The sequence below is a fragment of the Zootoca vivipara genome, chromosome 16 (genome assembly GCF_963506605.1).
Source record: "Zootoca vivipara chromosome 16, rZooViv1.1, whole genome shotgun sequence".
NCBI classification, from domain to species: Eukaryota; Metazoa; Chordata; class Lepidosauria; order Squamata; family Lacertidae; genus Zootoca; species Zootoca vivipara.
In genome coordinates this window covers 28656753-28679716 of record NC_083291.1, presented here as the reverse complement: position 1 = coordinate 28679716, position 22964 = coordinate 28656753, and the positions used below count along the sequence as shown (strand labels likewise).

General features: G+C 41.5%; 1 protein-coding gene across 4 annotated transcripts in view; it reads right to left on the bottom strand.

Annotated features, from left to right (window-relative positions):
* Positions 1 to 17422, bottom strand: part of STYK1 (serine/threonine/tyrosine kinase 1) — a 40735-nt gene extending 23313 nt beyond the window's left edge. For 3 of the 4 annotated variants that reach the window (XM_035140879.2, XM_035140882.2, XM_060268665.1), the window contains exon 1: positions 17235 to 17422. The gene's annotated coding sequence lies outside the window, so the exon portion shown is untranslated. Of the gene's footprint in view, positions 1 to 15429; positions 15792 to 17234 lie in introns of those variants that run through there. The other variant, XM_035140880.2, reaches the window with a different exon arrangement.
* Between the last annotated feature and the right edge of the window lie 5542 nt (positions 17423 to 22964).

Below are 22964 nucleotides of genomic sequence, written 5' to 3'. Positions count from 1 at the left end.
TTATTATTATTAACATTTATTTTATATAAGACCTTAAAAATCCTATAACAATGAATAAATTATGTATCAGAATTTAAATGTGTTCAGCCCCAAAGCTCCTGGACCTATTTGTCTGTAGTTTCACAGGTTTTATCCACTCTGTTGAAAGGGGGAAAGTTATAGCTGTGGGTTGTTGTTGTTGTTGTTGTTGTTGTTGTTGTTGTTGTTGTTGTTATTCCAATAGTGAATTGGGAATGGGGGAGGGTGAAGGAAGATGAATGAAGATCCCAAGATTAAATCAAGCAGGCTACAAATTGGGCCGCTTTCCAAAATACTGAACCAGGGTCCAAAATGAATCACATGCTTGGTGGACAACCCTTTAAAAAGGTTTTGTATATGTTAACTCAGTAATCCCGACATTTACAAAGTAAAGCAGTGCAATATTGTCCCCATATTGGAGATGAGAAGCTGATGCTGAACTAACAATGGCTTGCCTATGGCAAAGAACAATGCTTTGCCTATGGCCAAGCTCATGCACTCTCAATCTTCACCCATCTTGACTAATTATAGCAGCCAGAGGGCGACTAGACAAGCATGGGGAGTAAATTATGCATGCCTCCTTTTCAGGGTGGTAAAGTCAAGTCCCAGCTGTGTTTACGGAAGTGATGGCGCAGTCATCCTTTCCCCATCCTCTTCTTTGCTCAGTTGGCCCAGGGCTTGTCCACATTTGAGCTGGATCTTGCTTGGAATAAACATTTTCTGCACTCAGACGTGATCTCATTCATTCACACAGGTGTAGTTGAACATGAAAACCAAATCCATTCCTTCATGTCCATACTGACATGCCATTGACTTTGTCCAGAATGAAATTAGAAGGGCACCGCAGCAACGATGCCTTTCTCTATACATGGTCAGAGCACTAAAAAAATATATCTGAAGACCTCTGTGGAACTAATAAAACCTGCATGAAATGCAGAGGTGCTCAAGAATTATCATAGCATGCACAGTTCCTCAATATAAGGACGCACTCTTTTTTTCTAAATGACTTTTGTGCACAAATTATATCTTTTTCTTTTTTTTAAAGTGATAAGACCTACGCGTGTGTGTGTGTGTGTGTGTGTGTGTGTGTGTGTGTGCATTTTTCAGATTATATTTTACATACATTCATCATTTTGTCATAATCTTAAATGGACTTCCAAACCTACCCTTCCCTAACATTCTCTTTCACCCTCTTTATTTTGCTACATCTCCTTTATTTCTGACAGTATCATGCTGGGAACAAAAGTGAATAAAATGGCAGAATTAGGGGACAGGCAAGGAGGAGCTCCATCCACTAAATGTTTTGCCTTAGTCTGCCACCAGGACAAAACCACAGCCGCATATCCGCCACCCCTAAGCAAGGAGCAGCTGCTGTTTACATTTGCTTGCCTAGTCAGATTTTCCCTGGATCGTTAACATGCACATTTTAAGCGGGGAAAGTGCAGGACAGCACTTGGGAAATAAGAACATCATATGGACAATGCTACTTTAACGAGCAGGTTCCTTTAAAAAAATATAATTCTTATTAAGTTTTGCAATTTTATGTTCATCACCCTGACACACACCCCGCACGACTTCCCTCAACTTCCTATTCTGGTTTGTTACGCAAATGTAAATGTAAAGAAATGTAAAGAAAAAGAAGGTACGTTTTTTCATATGTGGTGGAATTGTAAAATAATCAAAAAAATATGGGAAATGATTTATGAAAAGGAAAATAATGTTTAAGATAACTTTTGTTAAGAGACCAGAAGCTTTTCTGCTAGGCATTGCAGGTCAAGACTTGCCAAAAGATCAGAAGAAATTATTCATCTATGCCACAACAGCAGCTAGGATATTACTAGCCCCAAAATGGAAAGACAATAAGATACCAACTGAAGAAGAATGGCAAGAAAATCTGATTGGTGTATGCTGAAATGGTGAAGCTAACTGGAAAACTGAGAGATAAGGACAAGAGAGACTTTTAAAAAGATTGGGAACCATTCATGTTATATCTACAGAAACATTGTAAAGAAGTGGACTCACTAGCAGGGTTTGAGTAAACACTTAAAATCAACAAAACAAAGATAGAGAGTAAGATGTAATAATTAGAAAATAGTAAAATATTAGAAGTAATTTAAAAATAAGTACGGGAAAAAAGAAAAACGGCAAGAATATAAAATATTCAATTGGAAGAATGTAAGGTATGAAAATAAGCACGAGATGTTATTGCGTAACAAACAAGAAGAGGAAGTTGAGGGAAGTCGCAGGGTGTGTGTCGGGGAACTGTATTTCTTTTTCTGTCTGAGACAATGTTATTGTGATGAATATAAAATTACAAAACTTAATAAAAATTATTAAAAAAAGAAAAAGAAAATAAAGACATTTGCACCCACTGTATTAATGCTGCAAGGGACTTTTTCATGTGTTCTTATGACCAACAGGTGGTGGAAGGAGTGAGCTGCATTCCAGTGAGTGAGCCTGTCCCTGGCTATAATACTGGTGTTAGCCCTCTCATTGGTCAGAGCCGAAGGAGATAATGGGCAGAAGGATTAGGAGAGGGAGGCTGGGGAAGATGAAACAGATTTGAAAAGGCAACAAACTAGCTTAGGTTAGACTGCTTTTCAAAACTACGGTATTGGGATTTATTTGTTTTTCTGAATGAAGGGATTTCACTCTGCTGAATTTCATCATTTACAACTTTAAAAAGGGACACAGGAAATTTTCACCTGTGGTTGATTTCAAATACTGCACACATATATTTTAATCAGGTATTTGTCCCTGAAAAGTGTTAGCAGAGGTATTAAATTTTAAATTAAAAGGAAACCAAAGGAAGATAGAAGATCAAAGAAGACTTCACCTTAAAATAAATTGTAGACTGATGGTGGACCTTGAGAAAGTCCCCCCCCCCAAAAAAAAAGTTTAGCCAAGCAAAATTTAAACTGAAAAATAAGAAAAATGCCAAGATGGAGATGTTAAAGAGAATCAAGGAAATTAAAAATACTTTACTGGAAAAGCCAAGAGAAAATGAAGCGAAATGAAGGAATGTGAAGGGGGGGGAATCAAGTTTTATTTATCTTTCAAACTAAATAAAAAAATTCCTTCAGTAGCACCTTAAAGACCAACTAAGTTTATATTTTGGTATGAGCTTTCGTGTGCATGCACACTTCTTCAGATATGTATCTGTGTATCTGAAGAAGTGTGCGTGCACACGAAAGCTCATACCAAAATATAAACTTAGTTGGTCTTTAAGGTGCTACTGAAGGAATTTTTTTATTTTGCTTCGACTCAGACCAACACGGCTACCTACCTGTATCTTTCAAACTAATCAGTCTTCGGATGAAAAGAGGGAATACATGGATATGAAGTCTGTTTAAAGCAGAAAGAAAATGAGTAGGGAAAATAGAAGGCATTTCTTTTAAAAGGCAACTAGAGAAGTCATGTCATGAAGAGAAAGTTGGGGGTTTTTGTTGCTGAAGCTAGAAATGTGCATGCGGGCGGGGGGGGGGGGGGAGAAGACAAGGAGAAGACAAAACCGTTCCTTCTAATTTCATTTTGGCTCAGGTTGCCTTGGAAGGAGAGAAAGACCAGAAAGTGAAAACTTGCTGAAAAGGCGAATAAAGCATTTTGAGGATGAACCTGTTGATGGCGACTGGAGAGTGACTGCTCAGGGACATGCCAAGTCCAGGATCCTGTGGAAAAATGCTTTCTCTGAGGGAAGTTACTGAGAGAGTGGAGTGGCTAGTGTGGTGGATTAGGAACTGGGAGACTAGAGTTCAAATCCTCACTCGGCCATGAAACTATCTTTCTCTCAGTCTAACCTACCTCACAGGGTTGTTGTGAGGATCAAATGAGGAAGCAGACTAGAACATCAATTCCACTAAGCCTTTCCAGCAGAACCTACAAGATTACAAAAAGATATGGAAAATGGAGCTCAAAAGGTAACTATGGAAGAGGCCAGGCAAAATTTTCCCTGATGTGTAACGTGGCTCTCTAATGGTAATAATCAAGGTTTTTGGAATTTATTTTATTTTTGCCAAGCATCTTCTAGGTACAGCTATTTAGCATATAGCTCAGACAACATAAAGCGTTGACTTTATACAAACAAAAATATACAAACTTCTCACTTTGAAGTGACCATCACAGATGGATGAAGGAAGGTAGCTAGCTATCAAGTACTCTTGTATTTTCAGAGGCAATGACAGGCTCAGATACCTCACAAGTAAACCTTAAATGCTACATCATAATGATGGCAGCAATATAGTTGTATACATTATGCCTGAAGGACACCTAGGTGAGTGAGTATCCCTTGCTTGGCTGGGAAGAAAATTTCTCTTGTGTTCCTTCTGCAACTCTTTGTGCTAAGACTCTTTCAGGTTGCGGTGACTGAGTTGTCAGAAGAGGCCCTATTCTGCATCACCACAATGAGGCTCACCTGCAGGTAGGAGAACACTTCTTCTTTTCTTCCAGCTCCACTTTCCTTTAGGTTTCACAGAGTTCACTGTACCTGACGTGAGAGTCACCTGCATTTGGACTGTGCTGCTTTAGGTAAGTTCACATTCCACCACTCAGTGGTCATTTTTCAAGACAATTTTTTTTAATACAGTATTGGTCTCTCCTTTTTCCCATTTTCTTTTCTGCTGGTCTCTTCACAGGTCTCTCCAAAGAGTTCCCAACCCTCAAATGAAGACAGCTCTTCCTGCAGAGTCCCAGAAGTCATGATGGTAAGAAAAGCTTTTTTGTTTTTAAAAATACTCATTTTCAGCTGGATCGATGGAAGGTGGCTGGGGACAAACTAGTGCCTCTTGTGTTCCTTCTGCAACTCTTTGTGCTAAGACTCTTTCAGGTTGCAGTGACTGAGTTGTCAGAAGAGGCCCTATTCTGTCTCACCACAGTGAGGCTCACCTGCAGGTAGGAGAACACTTCTTCTTTTGTTCCAACTCTTCTTTCCTTCAGGCTTCCCAGAGATAAGAGACATTAAATTTTAAATTAAAAGGAAACTGAAGGAAAATAGAAGATCAAAGAAGACTTAATCCTAATAACACAGGGACAGTAAATTGTAGACCGATGGTGGACCTTGAGTAAGTCACACACACCCCCAGAAAAAAAGTTTAGCCAAGCAAAATTTAAAGTGAAAACTCAGAAAAATACCAAGATGGAGATGTTAAAGAGAATCAAGTAAATTAAAAATACTTAACTGGAAAAGCCAAGAGAAAATTAAGCTAAATGAAGGAATGTGAAGGGGGGGAATCAAGGGGGGGGAATAAAGTTTTATTTACCATTCAAACTAATTACGGTAGTCTTCGGATGAAAAGTAGGAGCACATGGATATGAAGTCTGCTTAAAACAGAGGGAAAATGAGTAGGGAAAATAGAAGGCATTTCTTTTTAAAGACAACTAGAGAAGTCATGTCATGAAGAGAAAGTTGGGTTTTTTTGTTGTTGAAGCTAGAAATGTGCAAAAAATATTCAAAAGAAAGAAGACAAGGAGAGGACAAACCCATTCCTTCTAATTTCAAGTTGGCTCAGGTTGCCTCAGAAGGAGACAAAGACGCGGTAAGATAAAACTTGCTGAAAAGGCGAATAAAGCATTTGGAGGATGAACCTGTTGATGGCAACTGGAGAGTGATTGCTCAGGGACATGGCAAGTCCAGGATCCTGTGGAAAAATGCTTTCTCTGAGGGAAGTTCCTGAGAGAGTGGAGTGGCCACAGTGGTGGATTAGGAACTGGGAGACTAGAGTTCAAATCCTCACTCGACCATGGAACGCTCTCTCTCTCTCTCAGTCCAACCTACCTCACAGGGTTGTTGTGAGGATCAAGTGAGGAAGCAGACTTAGAACATCAACTCCACTAAGCCTCTCCAGCAGAACCTGCAAGATTACGAAAAGATATGGGAAATGGAGCTCAAAAGGTAACTATGGAACAGGCCAGGCAAAGTGATCCCTGATGCATAACGTGGCTCTCTGGTGGTAATAACCACGGTTTTTGGATTTTATTTTATTTTTGCCAAGCATCTTCTAGGAACAGCTATTTAGCACATAGCTCAGACAACACAAAACATTGACTTCATACAAACAAAAATTTACAAACTTCTCACTTTGAAGTGACCATCCCAGCTGAAGGAAGATGACAGGCTCAGATACCTCACAAGTTAACCTAAAATGCTACATCACAATGATAGCAGCAATATAGTTGTATACAGTATGCCTGAAGGACACCTACGGTAGGTGAGTATCCCTTGCTTGGCTAGGAAGAAAATTTCTCTTGTGTTCCTTCTGCAACTCTTTGTGCTAAGACTCTTTCAGGTTGCGGTGACTGAGTTGTCAGAAGAGGCCCTATTCTGTCTCACCACAGTGAGGCTCACCTGCAGGTAGGAGAGCACATCTTTTGTTCCACCTCTTCTTTCCTTCAGGCTTCCCAAAGTTGAGAGACATTAAATTTTAAATTAAAAGGAAACTGAAGGAAAATAGAAGATCAAAGAAGACTTAATCCTAATAACACAGGGACAATAAATTGTAGACTGATGGTGGACCTTGAGAAAGTCCCCCACCCCCCCAAAAAAAAGTTTAGTCAAGCGAAATTTAAACTGAAAAATCAGAAAAATACGAAGATGGAGATGTTAAAGAAAATCACAGAAATTAAAAATACTTTACTGGAAAAGCCAAGAGAAAATGAAGCGAAATGAAGGAATGTGAAGGGGGGGGGAAATCAAGTTTTATTTATCTTTCAAACTAATTAGTCTTCGGATGAAAAGAAGGAATACATGGATATGAAGTCTGTTTAAAGCAGAAAGAAAATGAGTAGGGAAAATAGAAGACATTTCTTTTAAAAGGCAACTAGAGAAGTCATGTCATGAAGAGAAAGTTGGGGTTTTTTGTTGCTGAAGCTAGAAATGTGCATGTGGGGGGAAAGAAATAAGACAAGGAGAAGACAAAACCGTTCCTTCTAATTTCATGTTGGCTCAGGTTGCCTTGGATGGAGAGAAAGACCGGTAAGATAAAAACTTGCTGAAAAGGCAAAGAAAGCATTTTGAGGATGAACCTGTTGATGGCGACTGGAGAGTGCTGCTCAGGGACATGGCAAGTCCAGGATCCCGTGGGAAAATGCTTTCTCTGAGGGAAGTTACTGAGAGAGTGGAGTGGCTAGTGTGGTGGATTAGGAACTGGGAGACTAGAGTTCAAATCCTCCCTCTGCCATGAAGCTCTCCATCTCTCATCCTAACCTACCTCACAGGGTTGTTGTGAGGATCAAATGAGGAAACAGACTAGAACATCAACTCCACAAAGCCTTTCCAGCAGAACCAGCAAGATTACAGAAAGATATGGGAAATGGAGCTCAAAAGGTAACTATGGAACAGGCCAGGCAAAATGATCCCTGATACGTAACGTGGATCTCTGGTGGTAATAACCAAGGTTCTTGGATTTTATTTTATTTTTGCCAAGCATCTTCTAGGAACAGCTGTTTAGCACATAGCTCAGACAACACAAAGCATTGACTTTATACAAACAAAAATATACAAACTTCTCACTTTGAAGCGACCATCACAGCTTCAAAGTACTCTTGTATTTTCAGAGGCAGTTACAGGCTCAGATACCTCACAAGTAAACCCTGAATGCTACATCACAATGATAGCAGCAGTATAGCAGCCTGAAGGACACCTAGGTAAGTATCCCTTTCTTGGCTGGGAAGAAAATTTCTCTTGTGCTCGATCTGCAACTCTTGGTGCTAAGACTTTTTCAGATTGCGGTGACTGAATTGTCAGAAGAGGCCCTATTCTGCGTCACCACAATGAGGCTCACCTGCAGGTAGGAGAACACTTCTTGTTTTGTTCCAGCTCCTCTTTTCTTCAGGTTTCCCAGAGTTCACTGTACCTGAATGAGAGTCACCTGCATTTTGACTGTGCTGCTTTAGGTGAGTTCACATTTCACCACTCAGTGGTATTTTTAAAAGGAAATTTTTTTTGTATTGGTCTCTAATTTTTCCCGTTTTCTTTTCTGGTGTTCTCTTCACAGGTCTCTCCAAAGAGCTCTTCTTTACATCTTAAGGTTTTTTTTTCCTGAGAGAACATTCTGCAAATGTTCTCTCAGGTTTTGCTTTTCCCCTTGTTGCATTGCTCAAAAAAAAAGCAAAAGACACTGGCGGTCGGCGCGCCTGGTTCCCAGGAATGGGGTTCAAATCCCTACGGTGTCCTCGCTAACTTCCAATGCAACCATCATGCCCCTCTATTTTTCCCTATATCCCTCACTTCCCAAAGTATTAGCATGGGAAGTTTTTTTTTTTTTTGGTAGTGATTTCAGTGAATGAGCTTGGTTCTGAACTCCACCAAGGCTAAGGACCTCTTCAAGCAACCTTTGCACTGTGCCTGCTGCTCTAAAGATGCTCCCCTGGTGCATCACCGGCGTCTGTCTCAATAAGCTGGATCATGTGGGTGCTTCCTATCTTAGCATCCCAGGTATGTACGTATGTATGTCTGAATGTATAGAATGTTTCTATACCGCTTTATATTTTTAAGAAAATCTCAAAGCGGTTTACAGAATATTGAAACATCAATAAAACAACCTGAAGAAAGTCAAATATAGAGTATATTATGCCAGATTTTAAAAATGAGATGCTGACACAAATGCAAAAGCAGAATGAAAAAGTTGTAGCGGAATTAGGGAAGGACACAGAAATGGTCACAGAAATGTCTAGCAAATTAGAAGCTTTTGGACATTTCTGTGAAAAACATGGAGGCCAAATCCCAAAAAACTGAAAAAGAGAACGGATAAATTAGAGGGGAACAAGAGATAATAAGGGGGGGGATATGAGAGGTTTAGCTGGCAGACAGGATCAGGATTGCCTCATGGTCTTAGAGATGAGACAAAAATCTAATATGATGTGAATAAGAGGCTTTCCAGAGGTGGAGGGGGAAGAAGTTCTTAAAACATACAAGCCAAGACAATTGCGGATTGATTGGGAGAGGAACAGGAGTATGTTGAAGGATTTATTGACAGTTGCTACAGGGCATGGTCTAAATCAGCTAAGGCTAAGAAACAACCCTGAGAGACTGTTTGGTAACTAAGAAACTGAAGGACACTATAGTCCAGAACAATTATGAAAACAGACTCCAGATTAAGTCCAGGTTGGCTATGTTTAGAGAGATACCTCCTCGTTTGCTTCAAAAATGCCAGGTTCCTGACAAACGTCTTGATTAGAGTTAAAATTAAATTTAGATGGGAATTCCCAGAAGGAATTTCCTTTACATACATGGGGGAAAAAGATATAGATTGGTAAATGAAGAGCAGGCACAGGAATTCTGTCTAAGACATGGCAGATATTTTGGCAACCCATACACTCCACAGGACCCGTTGGAAGCAGTAGGAGGGGCAGGGGAAGGTAGCAACAGCGGGGGAGGTGGATAATTTAGATAACCAAGGCAACAAAAACTTTAGACAAGACTTTAGGGGGAAAGCACAAGTTAACCTAATGGCAGACTTAAAGGTACTGAGTTGGAACGTAAATGGTCTAAACAGTAAAGTAAAAAGGAATAATGTCATGAATACACCGGCTCCCAGGGAAGAAGTACAGGCAGAGGGAGAAGGCAGACAGGAAGAGAGGGGGTTAAACGCAAGACTAGATGAGTACTATCAGGAGTCCTCTCCCCAATCCTTAGGAATGTTGACTGGAAACAACCCTGATGGCAGACGACCAGTAGGGAGCTCGGAGAGCGGGAACGAACATGAAAGCTCTGTGTCTGGGAATGAAGAAGGGGAGAGAGGGGGCTGACACACTTGGCCCCCGCTCTCGTCGAATAGGCGGCCTTCAGGACACATCACGTCACAAGAGGAGGTTGGGCTGCTTTTGGTTTCTCTGGAAGAAGCCTCGTCAGTAGGAACATCTTCACTGATGGACGGACGGCAGCGTTCACTGCTCCATTTATTTTGCAATAAATATTCTTTCTAATTAACCGCACTTGTTTGTTTCCAAGACTCCCTGATGAATAAAATTGAACATATAATTCTCAAACAAAATTTATATGTAATTTGTCTTCAAGAAACACATATAGTGAGCAAACATAATGGGCAGGTTCCAATCTGCCTTCATTTCATATCTCTAGGTGCCAGGCAAAAACATTCCTCTTCTCCCAGGTCTTTGGCTCATTAAATAATCTACGCTAAGGCCTTTTAAGATGGGGAGATTAGTGTTACTCTAGTATGCATTTTTGTGTTTTTATATTGTATACCGCACTGTGATCTTCGAATGAAGGGCAGTATAGGAAGATGATAGGAGGAGGAGGAGGAGGAGGAGGAGGAGGAGGAGGAGGAGGAGGAGGAGGAGGAGAATGCTCTGATGTGGAATCACTTTCAGTTTAGACAACGGTTGTCAGGGTTGGGAAGTGTGTGAGCAGGCACTGGGATCATAGCTGCCAAGTTATCCCTTTTTAAAAGGGATTTTCCCTTATGCTGAATAGGCTTCCTCGCGAGAAAAGGGAAAACTTGGCAGCTATGACTGGGATGGGTCCAGAAGACATGCAATGAATAGTGTTGCCCTCATGCCAAACACCATTGGAGGAAGTGGGAAGATTTTCAATTATTCCTCCTTCCCCATGTAGCCCCTGACCTTGTGACAGGGCTGTCTTTACCCGGGGGTGCTGGAGGTGCATTGTACCCGGCCGCTAAATTCTGTGGGGCACCCGCTGCTGAAGCCGCCTAAGCTGTTAACCGCGACCCCCGGGTGATTGCGTTCAATGGGTCATTTCCGTTCTCTATTGCGGAATAGCCGCAAAATCAATGTATCCCGGTGGTGTCTGTCAATTTAGCATGATCGCAAAAATGGAAAGACGGAGGTGTCACAGCTGCTTTTTACTTTTTCATGTTAGCGGCCTTTGCTGTTCCCCTCCTCAAAAGTTCAACAACTCTGAGCTGCCCCTCTTAAAAACGCTCTACAGCTTTGAGCTGCTCCCTTACAAAAAGCTTTGACCTGCCCCCCCCAAATGTGGGGGTGCTCTGTGAATTTTTGCACCCCGGCGCTGCATATGCTAAAGACGGTCCTGCTATGCCCTGAAACATTTAAGATTACCTCCCTGATATTAGAGATTTTTTTGTTTTGAAATCTTTTATTATAATTAATTTCAATTACACTTTCATACTCAATGACATGATGAAAATAATAACACTCTGGTATACATGCAATACTCCTACTCTCATTCCAGTAATCATTACCTGGCCTCATTTAACACATTGACACTCATTTAACACTTAAGGCTTTACAATAGTCTGTCCTGCACTGGCCTCTGAAACTAACTTGACCATAATAATTTTCCCTTTTTAAAAAATGTATAATAGATTGTTTTATCTCACAATGGGACTGCTTTTGCTTACAGAACAATGGGTAAGTAGAAGGTAGAAAACCTACATTTTTGGGAGTGGTTCCTATGTCAGTAAACAGCCAAAGTCAGATAAGGGAAGTCAATAAAGTATCATTCCAAAGCTTTTGAACTCACCCTGTGAACAAACAAGCTAAATAAATCTGCCACATCACAAACAAAGCCACACCCACCCCACCACAATGGACAGACACATGCAGTTGTATGCCTGAACAGCCACGTGCAGGCAGTGCACATGCGTACAAAAATGAGGCATGAAGCAGGGTGAAACATGCGAAGAAGGAAATAGATGCTATCATGGCACAACAGTAATTCTTAAAACATTTACCCTAGCAAGGTGGGGAGTTTTCAGGCTGCAAAATGTCTTGTGACAGAAGCAAAACAAACGCAAGATGCAAAGACTTGATTGTTGGCTATGAATGTGGTATCTTTCACACTTGCCTGTTCTTGGGGGGAAGAGGAGCATTGTTGGAACAGATCAGAAGTCCACATGCAACAGGGCACAAAAACATCAGCCTCCCTCCCTGCTCATCTCCTTCCATGCCACTGAAAAATGCCACCCCCATGTAGCCATGAGATCCACCTGTCATAAATATACCTAATTAGGCGCTTTGGTTAAACCACTGAGCCTAGGGCTTGCTGATCAGAAGGTCGGCGGTTCGAATCCCTGTGACGGGGTGAGCTCCCGTTGCTTGGTCCCAGCTCCTGCCAACCTACCAACCTACTTTCATCACTATAGGGCTCGTCCAGGTTTGCCCTGCTGCTCTCCCCCCCAAGGAAACTCAATATTTACTGCTGAATCAGCGCAAACATCAAGAGGGTTTTCTCCAGATTGGCATTTGCTCTGATTTATCGCCAGGTGGTGCTGTGGGTTAAACCACTGAGCCTAGGGCTTGCTGATCAGAAGGTCGGTGGTTCGAATCCCTGTGGCGGGGTGAGCTCCCGTTGCTTGGTCCCAGCTCCTGCCAACCTAGCAGTTCAAAAGCACATCAAAATGCAAGTAGATAAATAGGAACCGCTATAGCGGGAAGGTAAACGGCGTTTCCATGTGCTGCTCTGGTTTGCCAGAAGTGGCTTTGTCATGCTGGCCACATGACCTGGAAGCTACACGCTGGCTCCCACGGCCAATAATGCGAGATGAGCGCGCAACCCCAGAGTCGGTCACGACTGGACCTAATGGTCAGGGGTCCCTTTACCTTTTAGAGTTATCTAGGCCCAGAGCTGATAGTGAATCCCATGAATTTGTGGGAGTAAAAAAATGTTGGGCTGACCTTGCTGGAAAATCAAAAATTGTAGTTGACTTGGCAGTCTCTCCTTGCCTATGAAACCCCCTTCTGCCTTTATCAATGGATTGGCAAGATGGGCAGGTGTGTGCTTTCAGGAGCCACTAGCTTGAAGGTGCTGTGAGTGCTTTCAGGCCATGGAGTCCAACTCTTGCTGTCCAATTCCAGGCTGGCAAGGAGTGTATACTATTAGTCACTGCTGCCAGCAGCAACCAACACTATCCGATCTAGCAGCAGGAAAGGTCAGTGTGTGCATATGTTGCCAGCTTGGTCCTGCACCTTGAAGACACAGCTGCCAAACAGTCCTAAGCCTTCCTCCCAACTTTGGGGCAGGGTGGTGGTGGGGATCGCTGCCCACTGCTGAAGCTTCCAAGTTGGGAGGAAGTCTGGATGTTTGTCAAGCTCATCAAATGAAGACTCTAAACAGTTGTCACAAGAGGATTTGTTACTATTAGTGGCAGTAGTGGTAGTAGTGGACGCGGGTGGCGCTGTGGTCTAAACCAGTGGTCCTCAACCTTGGGCCTCCAGATGTTTTGAGACTACAATTCCCATCATCCCTGACCACTGGTCCTGCTAGCTAGGGATCATGGGAGTTGTAGGCCAAAAACATCTGGAGGCCCAAGGTTGAGGACCACTGGTCTAAACCACTGAGCCTCTTGGGCTTGCCAATCAGAAGGTTGGCGGTTCCAATCTCCGTGATGGGGTGAGCTCCCATTGCTCTGTCCCAGCTCCTGCCAACCTAGCAGTTTGAAAGCACGCCAGCACGAGTAGATAAATAGGTACCGCTGTGGCAGGAAGGTAAACAGCATTTCAGTGCGCTTTGGCACTAGTCACAGTGTCCCATTGCACCAGAAGCGGTTTAGTCATGCTTGCCACATAACCCTGAAAGCTGTCTGTGGACAAACGCCGGCTCCCTCGGCCTGAAAGTGAGATGAGCGCCACAACCCCATACAGTGGTACCTCAACTTATGAATGCCTTGACTTCCAAAGGTTTTGACTTCCAAAGTCCGCTAACCCGGAAGTATTTTCGCCGTGTGCGTGTTCTGTGCATGCGCAAAATGGACGCTTCGACTTCTGAACATTTCAACTTCCGAAGAGCACAGCGGAACGGATCGCCTTCATAAGTCGAGGTACCACTGTAGTTGCCTTTGACTGGACTTAACCGTCCAGGGGTCCTTTACCTTATATATATATATTTATACTGCACCTTTCCCCCAATGGGACTTACGGCAGCTTACAAATAAAAACAAGGATCACTAAAAACCATTAAAAAACAACTAAACATTAATGAATTACAACTGTTGTTTCGGTTTAAAGACTTTAAAAGCTCCTTCACACAGGGACTTGGGTGGTTCTGTTTTTTGTTTTTACTTATATTATTGAGTAACTTCGGTCAAGTACTATGTAAACTGATGGTGCTATATAAACAACAAATGATCTAAAAAATGAACTTCGAAAACATGTTGACTGGACTGAGTTTGTTGTGCCCCTGATATCTTGCAGGCCCTCAGCACATTTCCAGTCCCAATTCTAAAGGTCCTCCTATTCCCCCCCCTCTCCTTATTTAAAGTCTGTGAGATTGCACAATCCACATATTCACCAGAAAGTCTCTTTGTTTCACATAATAGTACAAAAATAACTTCAGCACTATTTTTACAAGCATTTTTTTAAAGTCAAGCTTATATGCATCTTTTCTGAAGAAGCATTCAAAGTGGGTTCACAACAACAACATCAAGTTCATGACAAAGAGTAATGTAGTTTTTCTTAAAAAAGGACAGATCCTAGGATGACTGAAGCAAACCATAATGCCTAGAATTGCCCAGCTGCACCAGAATAATCTAAGATAAGAAGACACAAGCTATGCTTCTGCAATGAAGAAAATAAATAAATAAATAATCAGATAAAAACACATGAAGTAAAAAGAAACATCACTGCAAATGATGTAGATAAAGGGAAATGCTGCACTACAAGAATGATGTTAAGCTCTTTGTGCATCACAGACAAACACAACAGCCACCTGTGAACTGCATGGTGACAAAAGCAGAGTTCATTGACTCCATACTAATTAGTTCCTAATATAGGAGTCACCATCTGCTTCTCCACCAAATATTTGTGCATGCAAGCTGCATATACAGACACTGTATACTTATGACGATTTCATTTGTCCAGTTTAAAGATATATAAAATATATTGTTCTTTATCAATCTAATGCCATTTCAACATTGAAAACAAATAATAAGACTAAACATTACTTTGACACTCCAAAACGATGCAAATGAAAATATTTTAAACAGGAATAATAATGACTTTCGCCATGTTTCCAAGTGATTATGTATAAAATGAACAAATGATACTCGCAATCTAATCTGTAATCCATCCATGGTTAACATTTGCACACACACACACACACACACACACACACACACACACACACGAACATTAATCACAGAAAAACGGCAGAAATTTCAAATTCTTAAAAAGTGGGATGTATAAACCTACCCATAAAGTAATCAAAGCAATGGTTTACAGTTCTATATTCAGAATAGTTTCAACGATTAAAATAAATATTACAAAAAACAACAACTTCTAAAGGGAAGTTTTAGAAAGTTATGCAATAGAATCAGAAGCACACTAAAGGACCTGTAGTCAATCCAGTTTACTAATTTATTATTAATTTAAACTTCCACCATTTGCAAAGTGATCTGTTATATCTCAGGCCAGTGTCTGCTAAACTAATTATCAACATATGTGATACAATAGAGGTGATGTTTTCAAAAAAGCCCTTACCAAGGTAGTTCGCAGTAAGATATCTGAAAAGCTCTTATCTATGCACTGGCCCGGGTCCGTGCAACATTTCCACATCAATATTCTATTGCCCAAGTAGTAACAGCAACACTTCCTCATATTTTTATCTAGATACTATATAAACATTTTCCATTCACCAATGTCCCCTGAGCATGAACAGATGCAACTGGATAGGACAAGGCTGTGTTGATCTCTTGGCTGAACTGCTATATATGTGCTTGAATGTTTGTTTTAAAAGATGAAGGCTTGGCTCTACCCAGAAGGACACCGACTACACCTTAAGCAAACTTACCTGTGTAGACGAGAACTTTTCCATTCTGAATGCTCTAATGCTTTTGTTTGAACATGCCCATCTATTGTGGATTAGGAGAAAATGTAACATGGTTTCAAGAGCAGTCCTTTACTCACAGGAGGTGAGTGCAAGCACTTCCTTCTCACAGTTTCATATACAGTACCAGTACTCTAGGCTGCAACTCCAGGGCACAACCACCTATGTTTCTGTAAATTTCTTCTCCATGGATGACAGCAACAATTACTGTATTCTAAATCAACTAAGAAAGCTAGCAGGTAAGCACTAGGAACAATTCCCTAGATTATAAGCAGTTTGGTGATGGAAGAAGCTGCCCAATGAAGTGTTCCAATTTCCTTCAAGGGTTTCATGTAAAACCTGCTCAACATGCCTCTCTTATTTACTCCCTTTGAGGCTAATTCACTTTGCAACCACCCCTTGAAGCTATTCTTTCTCTCTCTTTCCCTGATACCAATACTAACACTTTAAATACCGGTAATAGTCTGCAATATTGAGAAAACAGAAACCACACAGCAGAACTTTGAAGGTATTACAGAGCTTGTCAGAATTCATCAACATCTTGAAAACTGGAACAAATTATTGATTATGTGTCATTAACCTAGCAACAACTCCCCCCCCCCCCACTGCAGGATTTTCTGATATCTGTAACTTGCTTCCTCATAGCCTGTCCAAGGCTATGATTACTGAGTTCTCTATTGGTGGTATATGCCATTCTGACTCATTACTCATTCAGTTCTTTTGAACTCTGTCCTTGAATGGGATCATGCTATTTTATTTTTATCATAGGTTATGCATTGGTTAAACCAGTATTTCAGGTTCCCGTCAACACACACAACTAGAGAAAAGTATATTGCTCTGACAGAGCAGTCTCTCTTATTCTGGGGAAGTCAGAAGTTTCTCAATTACAAAAGAACTGTAAGCCTGGCAGAAACATGGGATGATAGCAAAGGCAGTCTCCCAGGATACAACTGCACTCTGCAAAGAAAACATGGGTCCCCCAGCTCCATGTTTCCTTTGGAATGTTAATATAGGGGAGGCATTTGCAAAAGAGAATCAGAAGGTAGAGTTACTTAAATCTGCTTATTCTGCCTGAGAATTTTCCTGTCATATGTCCTGATCATATATTTTTTTAATAAACAGAGATAGCAATAAATCTGGTTCTGGGTGAAACCAATTAGTTCAGAGAGCAGTGAATTGTAGTTTACAAATAAGAATTGGTCCCTCATGCAAACTGCTTCCCTTTCATTTTGTGACATTCTGGTTTAGAATCATGTTCAGAAACCTGACATAAATCCACAATCTACCCCCAACAGACCCCAAATTTATTCAAAATTTATTCTTTTTGATGAGAAAAGGACTCATTGGAGAGGCTGAGCACAAACTATGGTTAGAGGCAGCCCAACCTTCCTCCAAAGCAACACTCCATTCCCAGTACTCTCTCCTTCACACGTCTCTGATAAAGTTTCTCAGTCCTTACCACAAATCCTATTCTTCTTATATTTGGAATCCTAAGGGCCCCCTGCACAACGTTGTCAGTCGGTACATCCCTTCTTCATTCATCACTGCAAAGCAAGATCCCAGAACAAAGAGTCTTTCTCGATCCTGACTTAAAGATTCTTGTTACACTGCAGTGCTAGAAGTCATTTCCTCAGCCACATTGATTAGCATATCATACCTCTATGAACAGGTTATGCAGGTGTGCAGCAACATATTTGTTCAGCTACGTAGTTACGAGTATGCAGTGGCTGCTTTGCAGCAGGAAATGATGCTCTCTGCTGTATGCAGCGTCTTTTACCATCAATAACCACAGCAATGTGGAAGACAGGCCTCACTCGCACGTTATTTTAACCCAGTTAAACTGCACCATAGCGGCTTACATTAAAAAAAAGAAAGTTCCAGCCAACAAGCTTACAATGTAAAAGACATGCCACAAAAGGAAGAAGGGATGAGGAGGGAAGACAAAAACCAGGCAGCTCAGGCCAGTGGTTCCCAACAGGTGGTCCGGGGACCCCCAGGGGTCCGCGAGCTATGCCAGAGGGGTCCGCAAGATGCTATTAGAATAAAAAATATATTAAATATATTTCGTATGATAACAGATATTTTGTTTTGGCCGCTTCCTGCATGAGCAGAGTCTAGCGCAAAACTAGAATTAGATAGAGGCAGTAGTTCTGCTGTATGCCGTTAGGTGGCACTTTACAAACACTACTGTTTTGCAAAGAGGCAGCGCGCGCATTCTACTAACGCTCACCTCCCCAAGATGCTTTGCGCGCGTCGGCTTCATTTGTGCGCTACTGCGCAGGTACCCTGTCTTCACCATTCCCCTCCCTCCTCCCTGGTGCGCGCTGCCTCTTTGCAAAACAGTACTGTTTGTAAACAAAGCGTTGTTTTTCGCGGAAGCTATAGTTCGCGTAGTTAAAAATGGACCGTTGGTTAAAAAGTGGATCGTTAAAACGACAAAGGCCTACAGATGAAGAGGAAGAACTGTAAAAAACGTATAAATATAAAATATAAAAAGACTCTTAATCTGGCTCTCACTTTTTAATTTTAGGATTAGGAATTAATGGGGGTCCTTGTCACAATAGCGGCTCGATGAGGGGTCCTCGAGAAAATTTTGTTGGGAACCCCTGGCTCAGGCAGAAGTTATCAAAGCTTCAGATTGTTAAGAATCTGTGGTGTAAGACACCCTGAATTCTGGATTACGTTAATGTTAGAATTGAATTAAAGTTGGAATGTTAGAACCAGGAAATAAGCAGACTCCTGTGTTTTTACAAAATACCCAAGTGGTGTGATGGACTCACTGATAAGCCTCTGTTTCCAACTTGGAGGGTGTGAGGAATTCTACTTTTTGAAATATGACAACCCTCCCCTCTCAGGGGATAAAAGCCAAGGGTTTTTAGTCTAGTGGGTTAGAGTTTAGAATGGCAGTTAGGAGTTAAGGAACAGTTACTAAGCAGTGGGCTGGAGAGAGAGATAAAAAAAGCAGGATGTCTGTTTTGAATCCAATGCTGTGGCTATGGGAGAAGCCAGTACCTTTTGGAAAGTAATGTTGGAGACCCCTCCATTGGATGTGTAAAAAAATCGTGCATCATAAAGACACCACAGATTCCACTGTGACTGATTATTCCAAAAGGAAACACAAACCCTGATAATCGTGCTTAGTATCCCTTGATTCTCACACTGCTGTGGAGACTGGGTTGGCGTGTAACAATATTATTATAGTTAATGAACATGTGGAATAGAAATAGTTGACAGAGAGGAGACGCTCTAAGGAGACTAAGTTTGTCAGCTACTGTGCAACACAATGCCACACACCTGTTTCAAAATAAAAAAAGAGTTGCAAATGACCTGTGAATCTGCTGGCCCCCAGAAATCCCCCCCCCCCGGCTAGTTGCTCTCCTCTCCACTAAATTACCATTTTTTTATTTTTAAACGGCCATATTTAAATGGCTTCTATCCCTTCTCCAGCTGCCTACAATCCCTTGCTAGGCCTTTACTGCACCCGCCCACATCCATTCTAACTGGGCAGCAGTAGGCCTTTGGATTGGCTGGAAGGGAGAAGGGCCAGTCGTGGCTGAGCTGTGCCCATGTTTGTGTAGCTGTCTACTGGAGGGGGAAGGTAGGACAGTGGGGGGATGCGGCCTTTGGGGGTTGGATGAAGGGAGAGGTGTGGGGAGAGAAGAAAACGGGATGCTTGGGGCCCCGGCCGTGGGGAAAGTGAGAGAGGGCCATCGAAAGAAGGATGAGGAGAAAGGAAATGGACTGTGTGTGTTAGTTGTACACTTGCGTATTGTGAAGTAGGGGAAAATAGGATGGGTTACTAATTTTGGTTCCTGCTTTATCTCCCACGCTAGGGCAGCGCTTCGCCGCCAAAGCACCCTTTCCCTTATTAATTGATCAATTAATTAAATTTTATACTGCCCCTTTACCAAAAAACCCAGGCCGGTGGGCAACAGAAAAATACAAAAAGGGAATACAAAATAAACAATAAAAACAAACAAAATACTCTCCCCCCCCCAAATGAACACATTAACAAAGCCACAGCTTGGTCAGTTAGCCCAAGGCCTGGTTGAAGATAAACGTCTTCACCGGGCGCCTAAAATATATGTTACTGAAGGCACCAGGCGAGCCTCCCTGGGGAAACCACCCCACAATCAGGGAGCCACCACAGAAAAGGCTTGGTTTTGTGTTGCTGCCCTCTGGGCCACATGAAGAAGGGCCTCTGGTGATGTAGGCCTGACTAAATGTGAGGTGACAAAATATAAGACGCTTCTGAGGCTTCCCTCTCCTCTCCCCTTCTCTGTAGTACTGTGTCCTGGTAAACCATGCCCTGTGATATTTGGGTGGTATATACATAATACATAATATGGGACCCAGGTGGCGCTGTGGTTAAACCACTGAGCCTAGGGCTTGCTGATCAGAAGGTCGGCGGTTCGAATCCCTGTGACGGGGTGAGCTCCCGTTGCTTGGTCCCAGCTCCTGCCAACCTAGCAGTTTGAAAGCACCTCAAAGTGCAAGTAGATAAATAGGAACCGCTACAGCGGGAAGGTAAACGGCGTTTCCATGTGCTGCTCTGGTTTGCCAGAAGCAGCTTTGTCATGCTGGCCACATGACCTGGAAGCTATACGCCGGCTCCCTCGGCCAATAATGCGAGATGAGCGCGCAACCCCAGAGTCGGTCACGACTGGACCTAATGGTCAGGGGTCCCCTTTACCCCTTTTATACATAATAATAATAATAATAATAATAATAATAATAATAAATATGGTATGCTGAGGAGTGAAATCACACCCCTCACAGCTGTGAGGCAACCACAGGGATAAGGTCCGGCTGCTCCTGAGAAGACCCAGCTGCGTCCAACAATGTAATTCCTCTATATAGGAAGCAACGTAAAACACTTTGTGGTGTTTTTGCTTTATTAAATCAAATGGTGTATAATTTTTAATGGAAATAAAATACGTATGGGGGGGGGCAGTGTTGGCGGTGGAATCGAGGAGGAGGCACCATTGGCCCGAATGGGTTGAAAACAACCTCTCACCAGTTATTCATGTATGCTACAACAGCGGCTAGGATTTTACTAGCCCCCAAATGGAAGGATGGCAAGATACCAACGAAGGAAGAATGGCAAGAGACAATGACAATAGAGACTTTAAAAAAAGATTGGGAACCGTTTATGCTGTCTTTACAGAAACGTAAAGAATTGAACTCATTAGTAGGGTTTGAGTAAACACTTACAATTAAGAAAACAAAGGTAAAGGTTAAGAAATAACAACTTGGAAATTAATTAAGTGTAATAAATTGAGCAAAAGTAGCAAATATTCAAATAACCAGAAGGGGAAGTTGAGGGAAGTCATATTCTTTAATTATTTTTCTTTTATATGATAAAAGTGTGGAATATTAAATTGTAAAACTCTCTCTCTCTCTCTCTCTCTCTCTCTCTCTCTCTCTCTCTCTCTCTCTATATATATATATATATATAATTTGAATTTATATCATCATCATTGAGTGTATTTTGTATGCCACTTTCCCACAGAATCATGCTCAAAGTGGAGGACAACATGCCAGATGAACAGTATTAAATATAACAATTCAAAAATAATTTGATGAACACTTAAAAATAATCAGCATTGCTGTACAAATTCAGAAGTGTAATTATGGCATGGGATGAAGGGCAGGAGTGGAGAAAGGGGCTTAGGGAGAGAACTGTTGGTAGTTTTACCAGATGCAATACTTAATTTACCGGTATTTATATACAATACTGCCATCATTGTGCGTGACTCTGTACAAAATTGAAGACAATGAAAATTGGCTGTTGGGAAGCACTTTTTAGAGCACTCCACAATTTTCCCAGTCCTTAAATTTTTTTCCTGTAGGGCAAGTATATTTATCCCTGTATTATAGATGCAGGAGATGAAGTGGAAAGTGGCATATCTAAAGTCACATAGTGAGTTCAGAGCTGAAGTTCAAGCCATGGACTCCTTGAATGATAGCTCAGTTTCTGAAACCTATGCTCTACAACTGTGATACAAGACACAGCTGTATTTATTAGTTTATTTCAAATATTCATATCCTGCCCTTTCACAATATTAAAAAAAAATCAATCCTGTGGTTTTAAATATGGGATCATTCAGGGGGTTTTTTGTAGAGTATTGTGAATGTGTTAGGTAATACGGTTCTCTCTCTGGTCATCTTCCCTTGAAAAGTTTCCAAACGGGAAGTTTTCTCTAGAACCTGCTGTTATTGCAGGTATCCTTTATGAAGTCTGTACATTAGTGCTTTTATGAGGAACCTTTTGAATCCAACATGAAACTTTCAGGTTTTAAGCTTTTGTTTCGGATGGCCATAATTCCCTGGCCCTAATCCAACAATGGCTCTCTGCCACCTTTCTCTCTCTGCCTGATGCATGCACTATTTGTGGCAAGAGTTCACTTCCAGAAGCATAGTATAAAACAAAATCAGTTTGATATCAGTTTGATATCTGGAGTTTCTGAAGTTAATCATTTAAATTATTGTCAGCATCATCTTCTTCAAAGTGATTTAGTGTCTATCTTTTTTCACCCCTGATAGATGAATTGTTTAAGTTAGGGTACCTAATGGGTATTGTAGCCAAAGATTCAAGTATGCACTTAAAACATAATCTCTTTGGCACTTGAGGACTACCGGTACTTACTAGGGATGCTTTTTTGTTTGTTTGTTTGTTTGTGACTAATACACTTATTTGATTTTATTCTACATTTACTGTGGTAATTGAGGTTTTCTTTTCCCATGTGCCCACTATTGCACAGCTGTCAAGAGGTATAATTTTGCAATCTGAAGTGTTAGAAGTTAAGTGTTTCAATCTTTACTTTGACACATAAGAAGTGCTCTAATTTTCAGAGGTATTGAATTAATCATTTAAGTTCATTTTCTCTAAACATACTTGCAGCTCCACCCCCCCCCCGTATTCAATATTTTATATCCATTTATCCAAAATTCATTGGGGTGTTTTGCAGTCTTTTGGGAGGAAAGGGTGAAAATTACCATTTTCTTAAGAACAAAAGATGAGCTCATCTGGTCTAGTCTGAGACCCCCGGGGTATAGGGTGGTATATAAATTCTAACAACAACAACAACAACAACAACACCCTTTTATCAACCACTGTGAGAACTGCTGCCTGAGTTTGCTTGTTTTCCTACCGGTACTCCCTGTTGAAGCCTGTGGTCTGGGACTG